The sequence below is a fragment of the Neodiprion lecontei genome, chromosome 4 (assembly GCF_021901455.1).
Source record: "Neodiprion lecontei isolate iyNeoLeco1 chromosome 4, iyNeoLeco1.1, whole genome shotgun sequence".
In the NCBI taxonomy this organism is placed as follows: domain Eukaryota; kingdom Metazoa; phylum Arthropoda; class Insecta; order Hymenoptera; family Diprionidae; genus Neodiprion; species Neodiprion lecontei.
The window spans coordinates 5384864-5411567 of record NC_060263.1 but is presented as its reverse complement, the minus strand read 5'-3'; the positions used below and the strand labels follow the sequence as shown (position 1 = coordinate 5411567).

General features: G+C 40.4%; 1 protein-coding gene across 2 annotated transcripts in view; it reads left to right on the top strand.

The window, feature by feature from the left end:
- LOC107219802 (putative polypeptide N-acetylgalactosaminyltransferase 9) overlaps positions 1-26704 on the top strand; it is a 195960-nt gene that overhangs the window by 40288 nt on the left and 128968 nt on the right. For both annotated transcript variants that reach the window (XM_015658146.2, XM_046736699.1), the window contains exon 3: positions 13246-13333. The gene's annotated coding sequence lies outside the window, so the exon portion shown is untranslated. The remainder of the gene's footprint in view (positions 1-13245; positions 13334-26704) is intronic.

Sequence of the window (26704 nt, the reverse complement as noted above, 5' to 3'; positions counted from 1 at the left end):
CGTTTGAAGGGGTGGCAGTCCACCCCTCGCGTTATCAGGAAGGCTGAGAAAAAAACCGACAACTCTGAAAACGGTGCCTTACACAGGCGCGTGCACCGCGTTTCGCATTTCTTACTTGCAACTAGGATATAGACGGACGCGAAATAAAATCCGTAGCTGAATAGCCTTTTATTGAAAAGAAAATCAAAGGGAAAGAAGAAGGGTGATCACGTACATATATACGCTGAGCAATCCGTAGATCCGGACAAAATCACCTCATGTCGGATATTGCAGACAGGATGTATTCGTTTAAAGGAGCTGGAAGTTGTACTTATACACCAGTTTCATACCTGCAGGATATCTTTCATCTCCTGGATCAGAGGAAGTCACGCTCGCGTGCGTCGCTACCAAAGAAGAGAGAAAAGAGATGACGAGAAAGATGGAAAGGGAACCAGCAATAACTCCGCATCCTTGGTGCAGTAATATTAAACTGGATTTCGAAATTAAATTTCTGTTTGGTTTGGCGCCAGGCACGTGACGGAGCCCTCATCGTTGCGATAATACGTCGCGGCTGCGCGACTCTTGCGAGACCATGCCGGAAATGAGGGCGAGGGGTAAATGGGACGGGTAAAAAGTTATCGGAACTACCCGCGAGGTGCACCTCGAGGAATGCAGTCGCTAAGAGTTTGGGGTGGAGGCTCTGCACGCGTGTCATTCCACACAGTCAGAAGCAAAAACCACTTGTTGTCACCGTCACGACGAGCTTACGCTGGCTCGGAGAAGGAGAGCGTGAAATATCGAGGGGACCGACGAGTTTCGTCCAGGAACTCGAAACTCCTTTTACAACCCTTCACACGGACGAATCGTCCTGCAGGTTTCACACGCGCACCGTGTGTGTGTTTCGGGCTTGCTTTAAAGTTGCGAGGCTCCTTTGGATCTTCGAAAGGGTCTTAAGAGCATGGTTTATGTGTTTATAGGATCTTCGGGGCGAAGTTTCGGGAAATTTATTATCTCTGGGTCGGAATTTCCCTATCCAGATACCCGACCCTGAACTCATTTTCAAGGATATGTTACTTACGTACGTCCCTGCGGTCCAGTGCCACTTATATATCCAGCGAAGACTTTTCGATCCTCGGCAAAGGGTCGATTATGTTTAGAAACTTTTCCTACGCCAGAGTTCCGGATCGAGTCTTTCAGACTTTACCGAATTTCGTGAGGCTTTGTCATTGGGGTTGATCGATCGTTGGATTTCAAATGTTTCTCTACGAGAGCTGAAGTTGATCCCAACACCTCTCACCTACAACGAAACCTGTAAGCCAGCGGTTTACGAAGATGGGTAAAAATTTATTTTGAATGCAGCCTAAAATCTCCTCGAGACAAGATATCGGGGAAAATTGAAATCCCTGGAGGTGGAAAATTATAGCGGTAATTAACCGCTCTCGCTGATTGTGTGGACTCCATTGGAGATGTTGGCGTCCTTTGAAGTGCCAGCACAGTTATACGGGAAAGACGGGCACGGGGTGGTCCGCGTTCTACAAGCAGTTATTCACAAGCCCTGACAAGTATTTGCGAGGTGGTAGGAAAGGGTCGCGATAAGCATTTCGGGTTTCTGGTCTAGTCGGCGTTATAAGCTACTCCGGGATCCCGCATGAGCGGGAACGCCGGCAGTTTCCTACGCCCATTCAATTAACTTTCTAAAACGTAAATTTAAGGCCCTCGCCTCGCCAGGTTTCGCTCACTCAGCGGGAAGCTAGTCGCAAGGTGCCCTTCGAGGCGAGTCGCCCTGCAATCCATACGCCCAAGCTGAGGTGGAGGAGGGAGAAAAGGCGGAAAGGGGGTGGCGAGGAAAACCAACCCTCGCCCTCTTCGCCCTCTTCGCCCTCTTCGCCCGCTTCGCCCATTGCCCCATTACCGGGGTCAGCCTGGCTAAAAAATATTATGACTCTGCGGACGGGGAGCGGCCGGCGCTAAGAGCTGAGTGTTAAGTTGGGTAGCCACGAGTCAAGTGTCGTTTGGACCGCTCGTTACAAGGGTTTAGATATTTTCCCGCCCGCCTGCCTGGAATATGTTCCCGCCGAGCTTAAGCCTGGCCAAATTGAAATGTCGGTTAAGCCACACCTATCATCTCGTCCGGTATAATCTTTTCGGAACTTATTTACCACCCTTTTCCACTCTCTGATAGCTGGAGAAAACCGCGAGGACCAAATCGCTGAAATTTTTCACACCCAATGCCGTTCACGCCAAAGCGGAATCTCTCGAGAGGAATTGCCGATTCTTCACTTCGATATCCGTGAAAGAGCCAACGCTTGTCGAGATCTACCTGCACTGTGTCAAAGTTTATCGCAGGTCGAAGAAACAAAAATTCTTGTTTCTTTGAGTTTCTTGAAGAAATGAATAAATTTTCATTCTGTACATAGAGTAATTACCGAAACCTTTATTTATTGCTTATAAAGTTTGTTTTCGTCTTTTTTACGTCAAGTGTTCGGAAGAAAAAGGAAAACTTTTTCACCAATATGTGATGGACTTCATCGTTATTAACGTTGTCAGGGGGCGGTATTATCAGAGTATGATGGGAGATTCGTTTGGGGTTTGATGCAAGAAAGTCCGTACGAAAAATATTCATTTTTAAACTTTGTTTATCGATTCTTTTACATTTGCAGTTTGTTATTTTTGAATGAAAGTGAAGTTAAATGGAAAACTTAATTTCGTTTAGTTATTATTTAGAATAAACGTATGAGAAAATAGGTAATTTTTATTGAAATCCGAAATATCGTTCTGGCTTTTACAAAAACAAACTATATCTAATAAAACTTTTTTTTCATTTATCGGTTACGTAGAGGAAATCAAAGTTCGTGCAATGGTCTGACAATACCTGCTTAGACAGAAAAGAAAACACGACAACTTTGCTCCTTCGATTTCTAAGGTAGGATTAACAGTCGACTAAAATTCATAGAATTTCACCGTCACTCGTACCCTTTACTTTCATTCTCCTCAATTATACCTTCACTTAATGCTTGAAATATTCACGACGAAGACTGCTATTCGCGTGAAATATCGCTATGAAAATTGAAGATTCTACCGTTAAAGTACCGCTAATTTAGCCACTTTTGTTAATTTTAATAGTTTAATTTCATTTTCCGTTCAAACGTTGTTTACACGCATTATTATACACCGACTGTTACTTTCTACGAACAATATATATTATACAGCTGAGCATTTACTTTTACATCGTTGTAAAAATTGTTACGAACGCTGACACGTCGCGTGTGTTTCGTTAATGAAACAATCGTGTCTCCGTCCTATTAATTGCCCATCGACTTCGATACTTCGAGTTGCGTCACTCCGTTACGTTGTCCGTATGTTTTCGTAAATACCTACGGAATGACGCTTGATATTTTCGAAAGTCTCAACCGTTGTTCACAACTGAGAAATCGAAGGTGTAACTTATCCTGCTCAAGAATCACCGTCCGTAGAAAGTTTATTTCGTACACAAGACAAACCATTCACGAATAATAATTAGTTTACGTGATCGTTAACCCTTTCAGCCATGCAATTTAGTTTTTATTGACACGGAAGTGCAATTATACGTTTCCTATATTCCTATTTTGCGACGCTGAATGCGAAACTGATGTCAAAAATTTAATAAAACTAAAAGAACAACTAGAATGAAATGAAAATGGGGTGAATTATTAACATCGTCTTTAGACAATGTTCTTGAATGAAATTTTTATGAATATTTATTTTGAGACAGTACGACGTTAGGCTGAGAATAGATGCAACCCCCCCATTAATATCTATATGCACCCCTAAGAAGGGTGAAATCAACCCCCATGCATTGAATTTTGTAAATCAAACGGCCATTCTGAGATCTCTGTTTTGTCAGCCAATGAATTCCAAGCGTTTTTAGCATACGTTTATCATCAAATTTCTCGGCTAACGAATTACATTCACGAACACAGGTTGTTTTCTTTTTTTTTTACACGGGTGTTTATTTATAACAGTTTCAAACAATTATAGATTCACAAAAAAAAAACCCGTCATCCAAAGTTGAAGTATTTTTCAATTTTAACCTCATTTTGCATGAAATATTTTTAAAAAATGCCAAAGAAGAAAAAAAGGGTGCCTCTGTAGCGGATTCTGTAACAGACCGGGTTAAGCACGGTACCATTTTCCATTAATCTTCATTGCAACGATCGCACAATCCCGCGACTCGCAGCTGCCGGTTTCCGGCAATCCCTAATTTTCGGAGTTTGAATAATTTTGTATCTCGAAACTGGCGAGCCATCGAGGCGAGATGTATCAGCCCTCGAGCATCTGGGAGCCAGACGCCCTTCGGGCGGGGTCAGCCAACGGAACGAGTATCAATTCGTATCTTATACATATTGCTTGGGTCGAGGAGGTCCCGGGGCAAGTCGACCCAGGTTAGTAGAGGAGCCCTCGGCTTTGATGCATGTAAATTGGTTATGCAGATTCCGGGAGTGGCCGAGCGGTCGGAGTGTGAGCCTCGAGGATTCCTCTCGCTCAGCCCAGCAGCTAACAGCGTTTAATTTTCCCTCGCGGTCCGCCCGGATGATGCCGCACTGCCGGGTGCACCGTGACAACTCTTGGCCAGGCCCGAATCAACGGGGCCCGATTCCCGAAAAAAAAAGCCGAAGGATGGTCCGATTGTTCGAAGTTAAAAAGTGGCGACAAAACGTTTTTATTATTCTATTTCTCTTATGTAATTAGGATTTGCATAAAATAGTATTTTATAGGTACCTAACAGAAATTTCGTATTTTACGATATTGAGGAGATATATTTCATTTTTTTTTTTTTTTTTTTTTTTGCGCCCGAACGTTGGCAAAATTGACTCTTATATTTTAAAAATCTAAATCACGACCGATCGATTTCACCCTATATGCTTAACGGAGACAAATCGTTTAGATTTTCCTGTGATACTATAGGGGAAAAAATATTCACGTGTGTACAAAGTTCTCGAACTTTATGCAGAAAATTCTTCGGACATTGACATTGATGCGATCCTTTATCGGTAAGGATTAAGAGTTAAAATACTCGAATCTTTGAAAATCTACACTGAGAAAAATTTTATTTGTTATAGTAACTAGAAAAATTCAGTAAAACAGGTATCGCTAAAAAAAAACTGTTTCAATATTGTTGGTATTACGAAAAACGAGGTAAGTCTAACCATTTTGCGCTATCGTCGATCCTTTTTTGGTCATTGCAACGCAAAATCAGTTTGTTCGGCTTACTCTGCTTTTTTAGTTAAACAAGGCTTTAACGTCAATTTATCGTTGCAGGAGCATTAAATTTTCGCAACAGTTACATGAAAATATAGCAACAGCGATCGCAATGAGAAAGAATAGTAACGGATACTAGACTTTCCGGTAACAGCTAGAATACTAATTTTCATTTTCTACCTAGAACTATGTTATTCGATTGTGATAAAAAATGAAAATAGTTGAGAACTGAGCGGTAACTGTAACTAAAAATTTCTCTCAGCGTAGTTACTAATTTGAAAAATTTGTTTCCGAGGGCCCAATGCTATAGCCTTTTTGGCCCTAAGGTTAATTCGGACTCGCTGTTAGCTTTGATTAATTTTCGGCCCCCTTCAGCCGCAGAGAAGTCATCGAGCAACATCGACGGTCTCGGCAATATAGCCAACGCCAAACGCCGGGGGATTTCGAATCCTGTCGAGCTACACCTGACACGAGGCAGTAATTAGAGTGTTCAAGGGAACGGTACACTCGGAGAGACCGCCCCGATTCGCCCTGGCGAACTTGCGAATACCCGCTACCGCCGGGTTTTAACAAGATGGTAATCGTCTTAAGCGATGTAACCACCGGCGTCGCGATCGTCTTACATTAATCTTCCGAGCTAAGACTCTGACTGTTTGATATGCGCCGTCGCGATGGAAACGCGGCTCGTTGTCATAGCTCAGACACTGGACCCTGGCTCTGGATAACTAGCCAACCAAACCGAATCCGGACCCCAATTTTGCGAGCTAAACAAACGCGGCTTTCCCGCTGCATTCGTGGATGAGCGGAAATGTCGGTTCGTCAACGAAGTCGGTTTGATGCTATACGAAAAGACGCCGAAGAATTTGGAGGAGGATCGATTCTACAGAATATAACTTCTACAGCGCAAATGTTCTACAGAAATATTTTTCTACGGTTTTACAGTTTTATAGTTTTACACACCCAACGCGATATCCGTACGGTGCGAAGCGAGTAATTTAAATTTAGTTAAATCAAGTTTTACGAGACTGACGGTTGAATGTATGATTTTGAAACAATTCGACAATTACTACAAATTTGCGTTAGGTCAGACACAGTCTGTGGGAAAATATTCTGTAGAACAATTCTTCTGTAGAATAATTCATGCAGGTTTATTTCTGATGTGAATCTTGAACTTTTTTCTGTGGAGACGAACCTGTGGAACATATTCGGTAGAATAGCTGCTCTGTGGAACTGATTTCCGTAGAATCAAACCCCATTCAAGAATTAATATCGAACTAATACCTCGTAGTCCTAATTTAAATTTAATTTTTCACCTATCAATCTATTCAGTTTTACAACACATGTTTCTTCGTTACTCAATACAGTCCAGTCGAATTTTGTTTTTAAACCATATGTCAAAAGTTAACATCGTTTCAAAAAGTTCGATGACAACGAAGAGTGAAAAGCCATCGACGAGAACGAAATCCGTGTAACGAAAACTGCGGAATCCACTTTGACAACGATATAAAAAAAAAAATAAAAGTTGAGTAAAACAAAAAGGACAACAAAGAAACTGTTATTGTTTGAGGAAAAAGACTAGCCACAGAGGAGTTATTAATAAAAAATTATTTGACGATGAACGTTGTCTGTATGAAAGGCGTATTTTAATTTTGCTAATGAGTGGATGGACGAATGAATGATCTAAAATAATTAATATTTATAATTTTATTTATACAATTTATACACCCCTGATTTATTTATTTGCTAAAAAAAAAAAAAAAAACTACATACCGTTTTCATACAAGTAAGTCAATTCACTCAAGATCTTTATCTTAAAACGACATTGATTGATTTTGCGCCTAGAAATACAGCTTTAAAGAATTTTCCTTATCGTTTACACCTTGCGCTTTTTTTTTTCTTATATTATCTCTATTTTATTTCGTTCTGGCAAAGAATTTTTTCAAATCAACAATAGCCGTTACAAGCTCCTCACGATTCGTTAATCACTGTTGATCGATCACTCGCTGCTCGCTGCTAATCACGCGAATCTCGTCTCGTGACGTCGCTGCAGCTTGCACCCAAAATTAGGAAGTAGGTAACGTTTAAGTGGAAATCGTTGCGCGAGATTTAGTCAGTCTACGGATGATCCGTTTAGGAGTAACGATTGGATTCTCATAGATCACAGGGGACGTGTTTACGCATGCTCGGTGATAATCAACGTAACCTGGTATTTGCTCACCGGTTTAATAACCCGTTTAGAACAAAGTAGCGGGGCTCGATTTTCGGGGAGATTTTCGACATTCGATGGCGAAACTTTAACCTGCCTGATGTCGCGCGGGGTTCGAGGGTGGGATATTAAAGCGAATTTAAACGTCCAGAAACGGATTATCGGCGATGCTCGATCCGGCTCGACTATCCGGCCGTTTTCCACTCGACGTTTGATATTCCCGCTACCCGATTTCATATGGAATACGCGTTTCCTTTTAGTTCCGGTCGCGAAATCAGATACCCTGCTACAGATCCAGGCATGCATCCAACCGAACGTGAACGAGCCAGTCAGCAACGTAAGCGATAAATCTCCGGTGGCCTTGCCGCCTCTATTAGGATCCCGTCTGGCAGCCCCGCCTTTCAAAGATGCCATTACTCGGCACGTGGTTCCCTCTTTTACCTTCGATATGGGATCCATCTCCCTCCTTATCCCGCGCTGGCGAGGACTCGCCAACTTTTCGAGGCTTGACGAGATCACGTAGAGCCGCCTCGCGTCGCTACAGAGATCAAATCAATTTATGCCAAGTCATGCATTCCACAAGGGGATCCCAAATTTTTGAAATTTTCACCCCTTCGTCGCTGTGACGATCATGCCTCGCCTTTTTTTTTTTTTTTTGCATGTCCAGAAACCTGGAGCACTTGGTGTTTGGGGTCAATATCCCGAAAGACCAAAGAGTCGACTTTTTGTCTCTCAGGTATTTTCGTAATCCGATATTTTGCCCTTCGTAATCTTTCAACGAAAAAAAAAAAAATGTCGGTATAAAATTATTAATACATTTTATCGTTAGCGTTCTGAATTTTTATTTTCCCACAAGTCCTCTCTTCGTATTTACGGTCCTTCTACCTTTTGAACTGGCCAAAGTTCGACTTTCGGGATTTCGTCCCGTCGACTTTTTGGTCTTTCCCATTTTTGTACCCCACCCGTCACTTGAAATGGTTACGACTCCGAAACCCCACCGCTTCTTCTCATTACGGGGGGAAAAGCCCCTAGGAAATTGCTTCAAAATTCAATTATCCTCTCAGCCACCCTTCGCGCACGGCAGCGCTGCTTGCGGTTATCGCCGTTCTATCGAAGCGATATTTCAGAAATCTGGTACGCCGTCTCTCGGCTTTGTGCTACGGTATAACCTCGTTCAAGGCGGACGAAGGTCATCTTCTGATGTGGTCAAGTCCCAAGGTTTGAGAACCTAATTCTCACAGGTACCTCACGGACTTCTCGAGAAGCTCCGGAGAGTTCTATAATCCGGCCAAGTTACACCGCCACCTCGTCTTTGACGATTACCAACGCTGACCGCTCCTGCTGAATTTCAACTCGGTAATTAGCCACAGGTCCTTATATATATATAGAATTAGTTGCCGGAGAGCAGATACAATTGTAGTCAAAACTACCCCAAACACGATCGTCGCGTCTCTGCCGTCTGCCCATCCATCCGTTGTTATGAAGGCATTTTGTTGAGTGCCTGCACTGAGAGAAATTTTTAGTTCCGGTTACCGCTCAGTCCTTGACTGTTTTCATTTTTTACCACGATCAAAAAATACAGTTCTAGGTAGAAAATGAAAATTAGTTTTCTACCTGTTACCGGAAAGTCTAGTATCCGTTACTGTTCTTTCTCATTACGATCACTGTTGCTATATTTTCTTGCAACTGTTGCGAAAATTTAATGCTTGTGCAAGAATAAATTGACGTTAAAGCCTTGCTTAGCTAAAAAAGTAGAGTGAACCGAACTAACTGATTTTGCGTTGCAATTACCAAAAAAGGATCGACGATAGCGCAAAATGGTTAGGCGTACTTCGTTTTTCGTAATTCCAACAATGTTCAAACAGTTTTGCAACCGTAACATGTGAAATTTGTCTCAGCGTGAGTGGATTGCAAACGTGTATTATAACACGCGTTAGAATATCCCGCTGCTCGGACGACGCGCCTAAGTTACACATGGAATTCAAAGTTGTCGGGCTGCGAAGACAAACAACAAGAACACGTTCGAAGAAAGGTACAGTTTGACCTGATCTCGTGAGCTGGTTTTCACATTGCAGAAACACGGCTACGGACGCGGTGGTTCGCTGTTAGATCCGAATATGGGTAGAACGTTGAAGTCGTTGATAGCCGTTCCATTTTTCTCCGAAAACATTTCAGGGATTCGTGAACGGTGTTGTTCAATTCGAGTTGGAGGTTTCGTGGAACTTTTTCTCTACTTGAACGGATTCCGAAACCGTTTCCAAACTGAAGGTAAAAGCTTCATCGGGCCATCCGAAGCGATTGAAAGCATTTTCGAAGCGTCGCGAATAAAAGAGGGTATGGAAAACGACGCGATTTACTTGCCTCTCGAAAGATGTTGGAAGGTGGCCGGCAGGACGTGCCGAAGATCGGAGCTCGATGTGTCCCGTAAAAATCAAAAACTGACTCTCGCTATCTTGTCGGAGATTATTACCCAACACGGGTTCACATAACTCCTCTGTATACTCGCGGGACTCCAGGAGGCGAGCATAAAACGGGAAGATGCAACGAGTGCGCCTTTGGGATCACGCCAACCCGCTCTTGGGCTCTGTTTCTTCTTACACCGTCTACGTGCCAAGTGAGCCGAGCCGCATGCAGCCGGGAATAGGCACACTATATCAGATAACTCTTCTCCTCTATGGCACTATACGCCCTACCTTCAACGATGCGCCGGCTCGTTTCGTGGCTGACTGTGGTCGAGGGCTGCCTCCTTCGGGAGACGTTCGTTACCGCCACCACAAGCAGTTGGGATAATCACGCAGAGAAGTTACACCCGGTTGTCTTACGGTCTAAGCACCATTTGGTTCAGCTCGGTCTTGCAATCGAGGTTTCCCAAGTCGATCTCTCCGATTTGATTTCCCCTGTAACGTGTTACAATAGACTAAAAACTGAGTGACGCGTATTTTTTCTCATTTGCCATTTGACACGTGAAATGAGTGAAACCACTCTCCAACGCAAGGCATGTCAAGGTGTGATTTGACGGTTTCACCAACAGGAACGTAACGTTTTTCAACAAATCCAACTGCAAAAATTTTCTCATAAGGAGAAATGAAAAATGTAATTTCCTCGATTGAAACAAGAAACTGCCAAATTACCCCTTGGCATGCCTTACTTTGGAGGGTGGTTTCACCCCCTTAAAGTGTTTGATAGCGGATGAAACAAAGTACGTGTCGCTTGGTTTTTAGTCTACTACAACATTTTACAAAAGAAATGAAATCGGAGAGATCGACATGGGGTACCTTCCTCGTTAGAAGAATCTTTGATTCTCGACTCGGGGGGTTCGAGTTCGGTTCCCTCGAGTCCAAATGGTCGTGGAAACGCGGGTTTTTGTGACTCGTTAAAATCTGGCACCCTGGATGAACTCCGGAGCGACGCTTCGCGCGACGACTTTTGCTGCTCTTTTGCACTGCTCCAACTGGAAGAGCGTCTTTTCACGGAGAACGTTGTTGTTATGAATGTCGGATGATAAAAATTGCGAGTGGTTTTATTGAAATACTGGTTCTGTTCCGTAATGAGGTGCTCCTGGTGCAGTTGAAACCCCAAGGATAATTGACTGTCTGCTTTTTTCCGGTATACATCCAAGGCAGGAAGGTACGCGTGAATAGAAGTTGGAAAGGTATCGTCCTCTTCACTGCGAGATCAAGAGGGTCTTCGAAGCGCGTTCGAAAATATGAGTGAAAGACAAATTGTCCGGCCTTATCCCGCCGTCGATCGTTCGTCTTTCATCGCGTTTTGAAATACGTCCGAATCGTTCGTCGATCGGTAATTTCATCGATTAACGTGTTTTAATCAAGTGACCCAAATCGGGCAACCGATCAATTACCGAATACAAGACGTCCTTACTTGAGAAGCACTCGGTGTCTCTCCTTCTACCCCTCCGAACAAGGAGTTAAAATATGTCAGAGGCAGAACTCTTCGTCCGCAGACATTTCTACCTGGTGCAGGGATGTTGAATAAAGGGAACGGGGTTATTCGTCGAAATCGAATTGAGAAACGGCCGCGGGGAGAAGGCGAGTTGAATAGAAGGAACGGGGCACAAAGCGCGTTCTTCGTTTCTTGAATGGTCTTTTTATTTGAACGCTCCTTGAATTAAATAACTCCTCGAGTGGATAGCAATCGTTGCTGCGTTCATCAAGTGCGGAGGGGTTGGGAAACCCGGCGGGGGTGTCTCCCCCGAGCACTTGCAGAAAAGCATTTATTCGAGATGTCTGTCCCCCACCCCCATCTTGCCTCTTGCCCCTCAACACAATGCCGCGGAATTTCCAGCGTCGACGATAATTCGTTATACAGTTCTTCTCCTGAACTTTGTCTTCTTCTTAATCGTGGCTGCAACTTTAAAGATCCACCCTTAAAACTGGTACCACCGTACCTTCGCCCTTAACGGGCGTCGATTATCATATAATAACCCAACAGTTTCCGGACAGCGATAAATTATCATCCCTTAATTGCCGCCGCTGCCTCTCGGATGCTGTCATGTTCATCGTGTTACACTTAATACCCCGTCGTTGCAACGGGATTCTGAGGGGCGCGAGTTTGAAATGTAAATAATTTACAAGGTGCGCACATAGAGCGGTTGATAAAAAATGCATAACCGCCTTTGTTATATATTACTTAGTAGACTCTCGGGCTCGTAAAACTAGGCGGGTGGGTTTGCTGTTGCCAGTTATAAAAAGGCGGGGGTCGTAAAAGTCCGTTTAAATCCTTGGCTATTCAAATCGACGATTAAACTCGAGGTAACGCGCTATATTATACCTACTCACGCCGCTATATGTAGTATATGCAGGCGGGTAAATTCACCCCCCACTCCCACCCCCACCTCACCCTCGGCCAACTTCCCAGCCGACTTACCATACACCTTTTAAACTTCAACTTATACAACCACCCCTTCCCCCCCCACCCTTAGTCGCTCACTCACACTCCGGAATTTCGAGCACGCACACGGCTTATCACAATTTCAAAAAGTGACGCTCCTCCCGCTGAATCCATTAGCGTCTTGAGACCTGCTCGCCAGATTTAATTCCGATAACAAACCCCCCCCACCGGCGAGTCTTCGCCCTTGCCTGAAAAATAAGGGCTTTAACTTTAACGCGAGGGACCCTCGTTATTCCATTTCAAATTCTTTTCCAGCCTTCTTGTATGTATTATAAGATTTAGTCAGGGCTCTTACGTGTCTCAATACGTGTCTCGTTTTATTTTATTTTATTTTATTTTTTTTTTTTTATTGACATATCGGTAGGGGTTGAAAATATTTTTCTATTTCGAAAATTTTGAGATGCGTACATCCTTTTTTTTTTCATCCTCTCTTTACGTCATCTATCGATCGTTCTAACGTCGTTGCTATACTACTAACTTGTCACTCTGGGTGAATTTCATCCCTTATATTTTTCAAATCCTTCGTAGAGTACCCAAGTCGTAGAAACGAACCTCTTGACGCCATTCTTCGAGCAAAACAAAGGCCTTTTATCGACGTTTTTCACACTTTACTTCGCTTTTCCGATTTTTTGCAATATTTGAACAAACAATTTTGGCCAAGAAAACTGAGAGACCTTTTTCTGCGATCCGTAAAAAATACCTATATATCTTTTTTAAAGATTTTTATAACTTATTTTTTGAGCAAAATATCACGTTTGGGGTGAAGTTCACGAATATATTTTTTTGATTCGAATCTACCTTAATTTTCCATCAAAAATTGTGCGAGGGGTTAAATTTTGAAAAATCATTCATCCCTCTGCTGAACAGAACGTTCATATAATTTTTAAATGTCATTCCCTCCTTTCTTGTTTCAGTTTCAACAAGCCAGACTTCACGGATCTGATAACGTTTTTGGCGTTGTGGTACATCGATGAACCGGAGTGTCGATCCAGTGTCGAAGCGGTGAGTGTCGCTTTCTTTGCGAATTAAAAGGCGGGAGATTTGAATGTCTGGTAAAAATTTTATACATCAGGGTAGTCCTTAATAAGGTCATTTTTGAATTTAAACCGGCCCACCCATCAAAATCGGTTCCAAATTTTTTTTCAAATATTTATCTCAACTCTATCTGTCTATTTATCTCCAACCCTTACCCGTAGGAGGGTGGATTTCCCCGTTTAACCATTTTAGGGGCACATTTGATCTACCCAACGGATTTCGATGAAATTTTTCACGAGGGGGTTTCTTGGGTCGCTGATTACGAATCAGAACTGGAAAGTTAAAAATTCAAAATTTCGGATCCGATATGGCGGATCTAAATCTGAGAAATCATTCGACTTTGACAAAACTCGGTGCTCGGTGGTTTTCAAGGCTGCTGATTACGAGTCTGGACTGAAAATTACAAAATTTAAAATATTGGATCCAATATGGCAACACCGAGTGACTTTTGGGAATTTGGTCTGCCATTTCAAAATTGATAATTTCGAGTGCAAATTCGTAATCAGCAACCTCAAAAACGCCTCAGCTACGAGCATCACCAAGTTCGTGTAACTTTTTCGATTTTGGTTCACCATATCGGAACCACTATTTCGAATCATCAAATTTTGATTTCAGATTCGTAATCAGCGACCCAATAAAACCCCTTGTACCAAGTTTCATCCAAATCCGTTCGGTAGACTCGATGTAAAAATCCACCCTCTTTGCGTCACGGGATAGAGTTGAATTATTTTACAATTATTTGGAACCAATTTTGGTGAGCCGGACGAAATTCAAAAATAACCTTGTTAAGGATCACCCCAATATATGTATAATTGTGCAGACTCCCTCGCGATCAGACGCGATGCTCGTTCCGGCGGCTCTTGAAAAAAAGGGGAAAAAAAGCGGGTCAGAGGAGACACTCGGAGTTTGGATCACGCCGGGGGCGGTGGGGGGAGAATTATTGGTGTCTCGATCATTCGGCCGGGGTTTCAGGGGCGCGGAGTTGATCGTCAAGCGGGCTGCGAGCAGGCAAGAAGCTCCCTCGTCCTTCGGGAGGATGGGAAAGCGTCGGAGCCGAAGATTGAGAGCTTTCGAATATTAAAACAAGGCTCTGATCCGTGTAGCATTTAAAGAGATGAACTCCTCTCTTTCTCTATGTTCAAACTACGTTCTTCCCGAAATTCGCTGAGCTGAGTGTAAGTGTAGGGTGAGTGTACCAGTACCATTGACCCTGTACCAAATATTTACCGTTTTTGTTCGTATCTGTTTGATCCTAGGTTCGAAAATTACCAAATAATACATTCGTAGCGTCTAGCCCTCTGGCAACTGGTTTCAGTCATTGAAAAATTCATAGTTTGTGCCGTAAATTTATAATTTTGTATAATGAAAGGGTCAATAATTGGGTATGAACGTGTCAATAACTGGTACACACTTACCTTGTACATTTGTGAACTAAAATTGCTCAGTGCTGTCTGCAAGCTGAGGAAGTGAAGGAAAAACAAAATATATATATTCTGACTTTCGTTGAAATCGAAAAAAGTAACATCCCTTGACGGTTTTCTGTCATGATTTGTTCGTATAATTAACATTATTTCTTCCGGATAAGAGAGGAAAAATCGTACAAATATTTGAAAAATTCTGAATACTATCGTTTTTTTTTTAATTCGATGACACATATATTAGTCACGATATTACAAGTTATTAAATATTCACAGGATCGACAATTTCGATTTGACGCTTTTCTGAATAAGATTTAGAATCCTGTGAAATACGTGTATTTTTGTATAAGTCGGTAGTAATTTAACAAAAAAAAACGTATCGTGACACACCGCAGAATATTATACATGCTTCAACCAAAGAGTCGACATCCTTTAGTCCGCAGTTGGGAAAATCATTTTAACGAATGGGTTTAGAGAATAAACTTGATTGCCAAAACGTGGTGATGAAACGTTTTCGCAAACGAATTACCCAAAATTGATCAAACTTGAACATCGGTTGGTTGTCGTAATCAGAATTGATTCCCGACAATTCGTTTGTTCCGTTTTTTTTTTTCAGTCCCGAAATGCAAGATTCCAAAAATTCGAGTTACGATAGAGCAAAGTTCCAAAAAGTAACGTTACGATAGCGTAAAATTCCGAAAGTTAAAATATACTTACACGGCGTAAAAATCCGTAAATCAGAATGACCAGGATTCCGAACGTCAAAATATCGAATATGCAGAGCAGAGAATGATCAAAGTGGTGAAATTTCACAAATTCAGAAATTCACAGAACTGAAAGTCCCGCATAATTCGGAGTTTTGATATTGCAAACATTTGAATTTTCTAATTTTTGCAATTTTGGAATTTCGATTTTGATGTTCGGTCGAGGTTTGATTTCTTTACTTCAAATTTCCCCACCAATAAATTCGTAATTCGGCCCTTTCGGAACTTTTCAAATTTGGAATTTCAATCCCCCGCCCGTTCGTATGCTCAGATATACGTACGATTTGTATTATTTACCCACACATGTATAGTTCGACGATAAATTGGCTGAACTCGTGGCTCAGTTGCCGATCGATTCGCGTGTGAATTGCGTGGTATGTAATAACGAGGCTTTGTTTTCGGGCTTTTAGCGGCTACTGTCGAAAAGCTCGCAGTTTCGAAGCACTTTTCAGGATCTCTTGCTCTCTTTATTTTCTCTCTCTTTCTCCCTTTCTAGCAGATTTTGGAAACGCTCCCGGGGCGTTTCGATACCTTCTCTGGTATACTTTATATCCGCGACGTATTAACGTATGCAAATTTATCGCAAACTAAAGTGAATATAAATTAGCCACGATATCAATCCCTCTCGCAAGCCTCGCGTCGCCGATCTGTTGAAAAAGGCTTATCAAGGATTTTGGGTATGATATCGAGGGTGGAGTTGCAGCCTAAGTTCAAATCACGCGATAAACTCCAACGCCAAGCAGGATTTGCTACATTCTCAAACTGCTTTCGTTCACTCGGAGGAAAACGAAAATTACTTTATCCCGCTTAAAAGCCAAACGTTGCCAGAAAAATTTTTAAACGAGCGTTCAAAATCTTCTCTGATAAGACGGTTAGTCATATTGAATCCTGCAGATCAATTCATATCTTATTCGAAATTTCAAATTCTCATATACCGACTATATCGAATCAATATTTTTCACAGCGTCAGATTTTCCTGGCGCGAGTTTCAAGTTCCTCACATTTGAGATGAGCATGAATTTTTATAAACTTGAAACTACGATCGAAGACGCTCGACAATTTTTACTACCAAGAAATCGATAATTGCATTTGCCGAGAAAATTTGATACGTGTTATGGCAACGATCTATAAATCGAACCGTTTTACATCGCCATAAGACAACAGCATCGATAAAATTTGATTTCCGAGCCCGAACGCGATCTAAAATCTTTCTATCATCGTCAGGGGATTCCGTGAGATTATTCAGACATCGTTTTACTCTCGGTTAGGGAAAGGAAAATTCCTCTAAAGACTTGAGAAGCTTAGGAGACGATCGGAGGCAGCACTGAGACGGTAGACTTCTCGAGACGGTGGAAAATAGGCGGAAGGATGCGGAGATAACTTGAGTCGTTTGTCATGGCGGCCGCCGCGTATATTCTTGTTCCGAAAACAAATGGAGGCCTAGGCTGGCTTTCGCGGGAAGAAACGACCCGGCGCTTCGTGCCCTCGGCCTCGAGGCCATGGGAGAGAATCTCTCTCCCGGCTCCTGCAGGGATCGCTAAATGAAAACGTCCAAAATTGCCCTCTGATTTACTCCTCGGCAGGTATAACGCACGCGGCATTGATCAGCCCCGCTAATATAGCCGAGCCGAAACTTGCAGACAATAAAAATGATCGCTCGACGTGATAAATTGCGATTCTCGCGAACAGCCTCGTCGCTGATAAATTAAATCCCATATCACCGTCGAACGAAGTATCAAATTTAATATATCAACCGATAGTTAAAATAATATTCAAATTTACGGGGAGGTATCACACTCGAAGAATCGCAATCAACAAATCGCTTCGCTAACTTCGTAATAATCGATTTTCAACGGATTTTGGCTATTTTTTAAAGAGGCTTATAAGTATATGAATATTACATTCGAGGTAGACGACTGAAAAATTGCTCAATTTTGGAGAATTTTTACCTCGATAACAAATTGTTTAATCCGGAGTTTTTGTCATTCTAATATGTGGATCGAGAGTTTCACTGACATATTTTTTTTTCATCAGAATTATTCAACAAGATATCCCATAAACGGCTCGACCGATTTTACTTCAAATTCGGATACAGTATTATTCGATATAAATCAACCCTTATCGGTGCGATCCCATTTTTTAATTATCCCATCCGTTTCGTTAGTTGAATGAAGAAGTCGTAAAATCAAAATTCAATTTGAAACTGTCACCATTTTGTCGGATGATAATTAAAGAAAAAAAAAAAAAAAAAAAAAAAAACACACCAAGATAAAATAAAATTTACAAATATTAAAAAATCTACCAACTTTTTCTGTCGTTATAATCGTTCCACCTCCCGACCTCCGTCTTATTTTCGACCCCCGGTCCCGCACCGCGAAGTCTCGCTTTCATGGCCCTGCACTCGGCGATGCTCCCAGCTGTTCTTCACCCAGGAGGATTGCGGTCTTAGACAGAAACCGGCGCCGGGATGAGCCGCCGAGCTCTCTACCCCAGACAACAAACTAGGATTACCAAGTTAATCGCGTGATATTGCCGAGCTTAATTCACACCGTGAATCTCGAGGGATTCGTTGCGCCCGCTTTGCCCGATCCCTTATTCGTCTCGGTGGGTATTGTAAAAAGAAACAGAAACAAAAACGAAAAAAAAAAAAAAAAAATTAATAAATAAATAAAATAAAAGTATAACCAAAACCCGTCTCGCGACGGTCGTGAATAATTTTTGATAAATTTATGGTAAATGGTACAACGATGACCTCTCGGCCTCTTTGCCCCCCTTTTTTTTCTTTTTTTTTTATTCTCCTTTCAGAGAAATCGGAGGAAAACGAGGAAGATGGCGGCGACATGTTTTGCCTCGATCTTTACGGCGATACGTCTTCCTTACGTATCCTTCCCAATTCCGTGGTGCGTTCCCCTGTCCGTTTCTTCACCGTCTTATACCTGTAACACCTCACGACGACGTGACCGATCGACCGTATTATTTATCATTATTCAAAACTGTACCTGAAAGCATCACCTTATACTTGGAAATTTGTTTATTTTATACCCATGGGATGTAATTCAAGCACGGATCGAGTTACGAGCGATTGCAATGATTTCGATTGATCTTAAGCGATTTCAAAATATTTCAAGCGACTTTGAAGTGAATTCTTTCCAAACTGCTTTGCCATTTCGACGAGTAAAATACACGTCCGATTTTATGAGATTTCAAGATATTAAATGTGATTTTGTGTGATTTTAAATGATTTCAAGCTACTTTAAACTGACTGCTTTCCAAAGTGGTTTGCTATTTGAACAAGTGAATAGTTAGGTTAGGTTGGTTAGTTTATTATTAGTTTCATACCAATATTGGAGAATAAATTGAGGAAAAAGAATAAAAAAATGAAAGAGGTACAACGTTGTGCGAGAAAATTAACTCATATGTACGTGCGATTTTATGCGATCTTGGAAGATCTCACGGGATTTCAAACGATTTAACGTGATTTCAAGCGATTGCTTTCCAAACTGGTTTGCAATTGCAACAAGTGAATACCGTATCGCTTTATACCTGAAGTTACAATATTTCATCTCGACCATCTTATTCCTTGAAAAAGTATGATTAACGCTTATTCAGAGTTTTTCTTCTCCATTCAGCACTGAGATATTATTACATACACCGCACCGCGATCAAGCTCGTTATAATCACCGCGAATCACGAAGATGATTATGATTCATCGACGGTCGTTCCGAGTCTTCAAGAATAAACTTAAAAAGTAGTTATCAACTCTTCGTGGTTTTTCCGAGTTCGGGAATTCATTGCGATATTCACACGTATTTGCTTTTCATCTCTCTGACACCACGGAGTCATCGAGTTTTATGCTTCCAAATGCCGCGAAGATTCCAGCTCCGATCCTTCGTCTCATAAAACTTACCCGTCATGTGAGATACGTGAAATAAAACGACTTTTTGGAACGTCGAACCACCGATTAAAGCTACTCTCTCTAGCTTGATGCATCGGTTTGACTCGTTGATCGGATGTGAACAAGCGTCACGTCTATCTGAGTTTTGTTTCTTTTTTTCTTTTTTTTTCATTTTTCTTTTTCCGTACTCGGTCTCCTCAACCGGATTTTAAACGGAATGTCGAGGAAGCCCCGGAAAAGTGGGAAACTTTTACTACCGTTCTCTCCGGTCGTCTCTCGGATGAGTTAAATTCCTCCTACTGGATCACTTTTCCAGCATCAAAAGCTCCTCTTTTCGTCCCAAAAGTTCCGAGCACTGCAGAATCGAGGCCTTGCCTACGTTAGTATAACCCGACGATTTCAAAGCCTGACTAAAAGCGAGTCGCCCCAATTTCTGATCACCTACAGGTATATAAAAAGGTGTATTACTTTTCGGTAAGCTTTCAAACCGTTTTCACGCTACTCGATTGATCGGACACTGGTTAATTTTGTATTTTGCACTCCGATCGACTGCGAATAAGTTGTTCGGTAAAAAAACTAAACAAGAATTCCATTCCTCGCAAGATTTCACCGACTTTTTCCCACCGTTACAAAAAAATCTGTGAAAACCTTTGCACACATTTTCATATCCCGTGTGTAATAATTTTCTCCCGTATCAATGAAATTATTCGTTGGTATAATCACGAGGATGTTTGTATGAAGTTGTTACAAAAAAACAAGGATCATATATTACAGCAAAAACACTTCCATAACCCGTGAAAGATGATTCCTTATCTTTATTACAGGAAAGAGGAAGCGAGAGAGAGAGAGAGCGAGCGAAGGGGGGGGGGGGGGGGGGGTGAGGAGGAGCTAAAAGCAGCGACTAGCCTTTAATTTATTCATCGACTAATTGACTAATCGATGACAAATTTGAGCGATGGAGGATACAGGCAGTAAACCGTCACTCTTTAACATCGTGCAACCGGTCGCGTACGAAGCGTATAACCAATAGCGGTTGATTTTGGGTCGTGCAATAGCGTGCCGCATAAATACACAGAGGTAGAGAGTTTTGGTACAAGGCACCCATGCACGCCAAGAGAATTGGTTATGAATGCTAATTTACAGCTTTGGCTAATTACCTTTCAGCTAATACCCGGGACAATAAACCGACGGTCGACTCTGCGTACGTTGAAAGAGGGATCGAGAGAGAGAGAGAGAGAGAGAGTGAGGAAGAGAGAGAGGGTGTGTGTGTGTGTATTTCATCCGGCATCGTTTTCCCTAGGTAATATAATTTTAAGAGCCTCTTCGTCGTATAATTATACATATATATATATGTATAATATAAATTACTCGACTATATATACCGCCAATTTCGTCACATAGCAATGATCATTAATCTAGTTGACAATTACGCGCACGTTTTATACCCAGACGGTAATGCCTGTATAATTTTCCCGTATATTTGATACGTACGTATGTACGCAATTATTGCACGCCAAATTTAATTTCAAATTTGCGGAGGAACATCCTATACTGATTTCTGCAAATAGTCGTGCCAAACGTCCGGAAGCAATTCGCGACCAACAAACGTCGATAATTACCCCTTCGGCGCTCCGCTTTTCAACGGAAACAATGTTGTCTGCACGTATCAGCTGTTTTGTACTATACGTATATTTCATCGCTGCGGTACGCGAATCACTCCAGCGTTATATGCATGCGATATATTGAATACATTCAGAAACGTATCGTCCCTATACGGTGTATATTCGATTCCGGATCCATGAGAATGTATTTCTTGACTTTTTTTTTTTTTTTTATCCCCTCGTAGGAATAGTTATTCCGGCATTAAAATTCATATTGGATGACAGTTTTTTTTTTTTTTTTTGTTTTTCACTGCGATATTTTTCACCGTTTTAATTTATTTCAGGTGCGTTGTAAGTGTCGCTTTTTATTCTTCTATACACGTTTTTCGGGACCAATTTATTCAAACTCTTATACTTCTCCTGAAAATTCAGCAGCGTTTTTAAAGTGTTTTTTTTTTCTGTTTCTGAAGTTTGAGCACTTTTACATAAACAATGTTTATAGGTGACTATCTCGCAATCAGTTGTAGTCAGGAAAATTCTAGTTTGGTACTTCTTTGTAGAGCGTGCAATTTCCTACAAGAATCTGTGTATCGATCGTTTATTAATTAAACCGTTTACGAGAAGAAAAAAAAAAAATTTTTCAATTTTTTACGATCGTGTACGTTTTGTTCAATTAGAAAATGGAAATATAAAATAAGCACCTCTAAACATCAATAATATGTGATCACATTTGGATAAGATATCCAATAATTGTTTGTTTTTTTTTTTTTACTATGCATATAACTATATATAAAATAATTTTCATATTTTTTTTTTTTTTTACTTTCGATAGGTGTCATACTCTGTAAGATTTTTCTGAATTTTTACAGATTTCAGAAAGTAGGAGTTTCGTTTCAAGTTTGTTAAATTATACTTCAGGTACGCTGGGTCGAAAAAGTCTGCAAAAAAAATAGGGATTGAATTTCACCCTAATGTACTATCGTACAAAAAATGATGAAACTAATCTGACAACATCGACTCAGAATCACGATCGAGTCGTCATATGCACATTTTGTCTTCATCCTGAAAAATCGGGTGAAAGACGAAAGTTCGGGTGAAGAATCACTAATCTTTCTTACAAATTGTTTATTTATTAAAAAATTTTTCTCTTCCTTTATTCGCGCAAAGCGACGCAGGGTGATGAAAAAAAAAAAAAGTCTAGCAAAAGTGTGTATAAGAACAGGGACGCGCGATGCGGAGAAAATACGCGTTCCTCTTTTCTTCTCCGTCTTTACCATCTTTATATATTCCGGACGTCGAATTGCGTCTAAATAATAAATTGACGTCGGTGTTTGTAAGTAGATGAAAAAGGGAGAGGGCGGGAATAAGAAACGAAGAACGCAGAAGAATACGAATAAGAATAAGAATAAAAATAAGAAAAAGTATAGGCGGCCCGGATAGTTTGTACAATCATTCCAACGGCGTCCCGGGGAAAATGGACGCCTATAAATCGTGAATTGTACCCCGCCTATACTTACTAGCAACCCGGCAACGCCGGGGAGTGGAAATAATGGTGAAGCCGAAATACCGGCGAGGCTTTTCCGCGAGTTACGCTCGGCTCCGTTTCTCTCTCTCTCTCTCTCTCTCTCTCTCTCTCTCTCTCTCTCTCTCTCTCTCTCTCTCCTCCCCCTCCTCCAAGGCTCAACCGTAACGTATTATCCTTATCCGATCAGAAGTTTATTCGATCTGTAATACTTATACGGCCCTCGCCGCCGACGAGTGGGCCGAAAAAATCCACCTTTTTTCACCTCTTCTCACCCACTCCACCCAATCAGACCGAATTCCTTCCTCCCCATAAACCGCGTCCCGCGGCCTCTTCCTCCCCCATCGTCGTCGTCACTTCGGAAACTTCGACTCGGATATCAAAGGTGTAGTATCGCAGATATACGTGACAACGATTTTTCTGTATATTCGATGAAAAATTGTACGGACGAGTGATTCGAAATGAGATGAAAATATATGGTTTTTATTTTTATTCAGTTCAATTTTCAGCACACGGTTATTAACTATTTTCATTTCTCAATCCAACTGCAAGAATATAGTTCTGGATAGAAAATTCAACCGTTTTATGAGATAATTTTACGTTTGTGTGAGAGTAAATTAATGTCAAAAAAAAAAAAAACCTATTCATGGTTTTTCAACTTAACAAAAGAATGGTTTTATTCAAACTTCAAGCATATGAAAGAATCGTATTTGAACAATATTTTATGAAACATTCGTACAAAACTTTTGAAAATCGAGCCGTTGAGAACTGGTTTTCGGAAAGACAAGTGTCTTCGGGAAATCAAAAAATTAAATATTTTCTGTCGTCGTGAAATGTTGCCTGTTTTTTTTTTTTTTTTCTCCGCTTTGATCACAAATTATCTTACAAGACAACGTGCGGTCTAGATTTTACCGAAAATCGTACCGTTGTGCATACAACTCGATCAAAAATTCAAATTTCAATGTTCAAAAAATCCTTCGTTCAATCATGTGCTATAATTAATAAAAACAAACATCTACTACCATGTTGAAGAGAGAAATTAGCTGAAACATGTCGTTCTTTGTCCTTCAAGATCCATTTAACCTTTACTTAAGTGAAAACGTATAGCGAATCAATCAAGGAATATATTTAATTACTTGTATAACACCAGATTATCTGGTAGGTTTGAAAAATCTTTAAACTGTTATATCGCAACGATATCCATCTTACAAGAATTTTTTACCAACCATGAAATATGAAATTTTTTATCAACGAATGCAGCACGTAATGCCAAAGATTTATAATCCGACGATTACACCGATTGCAATCTACGGACGCTTCTTTTTTTCCTTTTTTTGTTGCTGCTTTTTTTTTTCGTCTGTCCGACGGAGTAAGTTTTTCGTCGTATTCTTTTTTCGCATTTTACGCTGGTGTATAAAAATCTCACAGCATTGCCGTGAATTTTGATTAGATCTGGGCGCGGTGGTTTTGTATGTACCGCCTTAAAGCGTACAGTGACGGAGGGGGGAGGAGGACGCATTGTTCGCGAATTTCAAATCTCACTGCTGCTGGTCGCATTGAATATTTACTACTGTTTCATATTTGCTTGAATAAATCTGTAATTAATTACGTTTTACAACCTTTGACGCAGGCTTCTCCTCCTCCATAAGCAATCCCTTGTTATTGTATTTACTGTAAAACTGGTGAACGGTCGAATTTTATTGTATGGTGCAATCCGTGACATCAGGATCAAGTTTCTGCGTCGATGTCGCAGATTGGTTTTATAATTTTTTGCGTCAAAGTACGTGATGAAAAATCGCAATTTTTTTTCACAATTTTTCGACCCAGCTTAGTGTACGAAGTACGATTGAAAAACTTGAAAAAAAAACACACACATTTTCTAAAATCTGGAAAAAATTCAGAAAAATCTTATAAAGTATGAGAAAATGTTATGACATCTATCGGAAGATGGAAATTTTATAACGTCAAAGGATAAGTAAGAAAAATAATTCGAAAAAAAAAAAAAAGATTGTTTTTGGATTTCATTTTTGACATTTGTAAGAACGAACATAAATGTTCATTATAATATATCTCTGAATATTTTATGTTCATTCCTATGTCAAAAACGCAATCCAATAATAATACTTTGTATTTTTTTTTCCATTTTTTCTATTTATTTTTCGAAGTTATGAAATTCCCATCTTCAAAAATGTGTCAAAAATTTCGTTATATTTTATAAGATTCATCTGAATTTTTTCATATGCATGAGAATGGGTGTTTTTTTTTTTTTTTTTTCCCTCAAGTTTTTCAATCGTACTTCAGATATGTTAAGCTGGGTCGAAAAATTCTAAAGAAAATTGCGATTCTTCGTCATGTTATTTCACGCAAGAAATTGTAAAACGAATCCGAGACATCGACGTCGAATCTTGATCGTGACGTCATGGAATGCCTCCAATATATTATTAATTTACTGAGCAAATACTTTTACCGCTGAAATTCAACTCGATTAGATTTGAAAATTAAGGAATTTAAAAATAAAATAAACTCGTAATTTTCACTTCGTCGATCTTTTTCCGCCTCTGTAATTCTTCCGTCTACTTATGCTGATAGATCGAGAAAAACTTGAACTGCGAATATTGTACTTCGCGGCATGACACTGACTGGATTCCGTGTATTCGCAGCTTGTGTTAATATTGGTACAGTCATGAACAAAATCAGTATAATCAGCTGGATAGAATAACGACACGTATAACATGTTCGTGGTCGAAGCACGTGTTGGTTTTTTTTTTTTTGTTTCCATTTCGTCGTCAGTTTACACAATTCGTTTTATACGTAACGCAATTACGGTGAGCTTGTAATACTATTTACACACAAGAGAGTTATTATCATATCGATTAATAATAATAATTGGCGTTGTAAAATTTATTCACAGCTGTTGAAATAATTATTTATAGCTTAATATGTTATCACGAACTGCTGCGATGTTGAACTTACCGACTGTTCGAATTATTTTATACTTGTATAAACTCGTCAATAAAAGTTTGACGTATTTGTGCTTCGTATAGGTTGGTACAGAATACCGAAATGTAATGGAAAAATCGCTGTCTGTACTTTCGTTTCTCTCCTTTACTTACTTGATTTTTTTTTTCTTTTTTCTTTCCCCCGATCATGTTATTATTTATACTCTTTTCTTTATCTCTATGCGCTTCTTATTGCGCCAGGATAACGTTTCTCACGACAAGACCGTGGAATGCGATTGGCATGCACGCTCAACGACAAATTGATACGGTCGAAATTCACCCTGTAACGTACATACAACGATTATAGTTAGAAAAAGGGAATGGAGAGGAATTCGAGATGAGATGAGAAAAGAAATTTTTATCCTCTATGTTTCTTTCATGTTTCGGTTACTATAATAATAATCAGTCTCGAAAATGTATGTTTGTAGGTATTTTAGGATGTTTCAGATAAAAATAGTTTGCGATTTTCCGCCGTGGCAATCCCAGAAAAGTTTCCTCAGGTTGAAAGAAAATTTCTGTCAAAAGGTGATCGTTCTACGTTGCGTGGAAGATGGCGTTCAGTTGATTTTCCACTTTTATAAATTTGTAAAGCATCCTGAATGAAATTTTTTTTTTCCATTCCTTAAATCAATCGCAATGTCAATTTACGTCACAAAGAAGACCCAGACTTTTAATATCGTGGCTCGAGTTGATGTTTGAGAAGTCTATCCGACGACTTTTTCATTATTAATTCAATCTCGTGAAATAGTTATAATTTAATTTAAACTTTCAATTTGGGAGATCAAGATTGCCGGTCGATATATCGTCGTCTTACGGATCGTGATATTTGAGTTGAATATAAATGTCAGGAAAGAAATAATAATTAAAGTGCCGCAACGTGTTTATTCATAAATTGAAAAAAACGTGAAAAGAAGGTAAAAAATCAAATGAGCGCCATCTTCCACGTAACCTAGAACGGTCATTTTTTCACGTAATCTTGCTTTCGATCTGAACGAACTTTTTAGAGGGTGTGAAATATCATGGATTATTTCTTTCCTGAAACACTCTAAAGCACACACACACACACACACACACACATTGTATCGTAATTGTAAATTAAGCTCAAACCGCTGCACCGCGTCAGAGATAACGATTCGGAA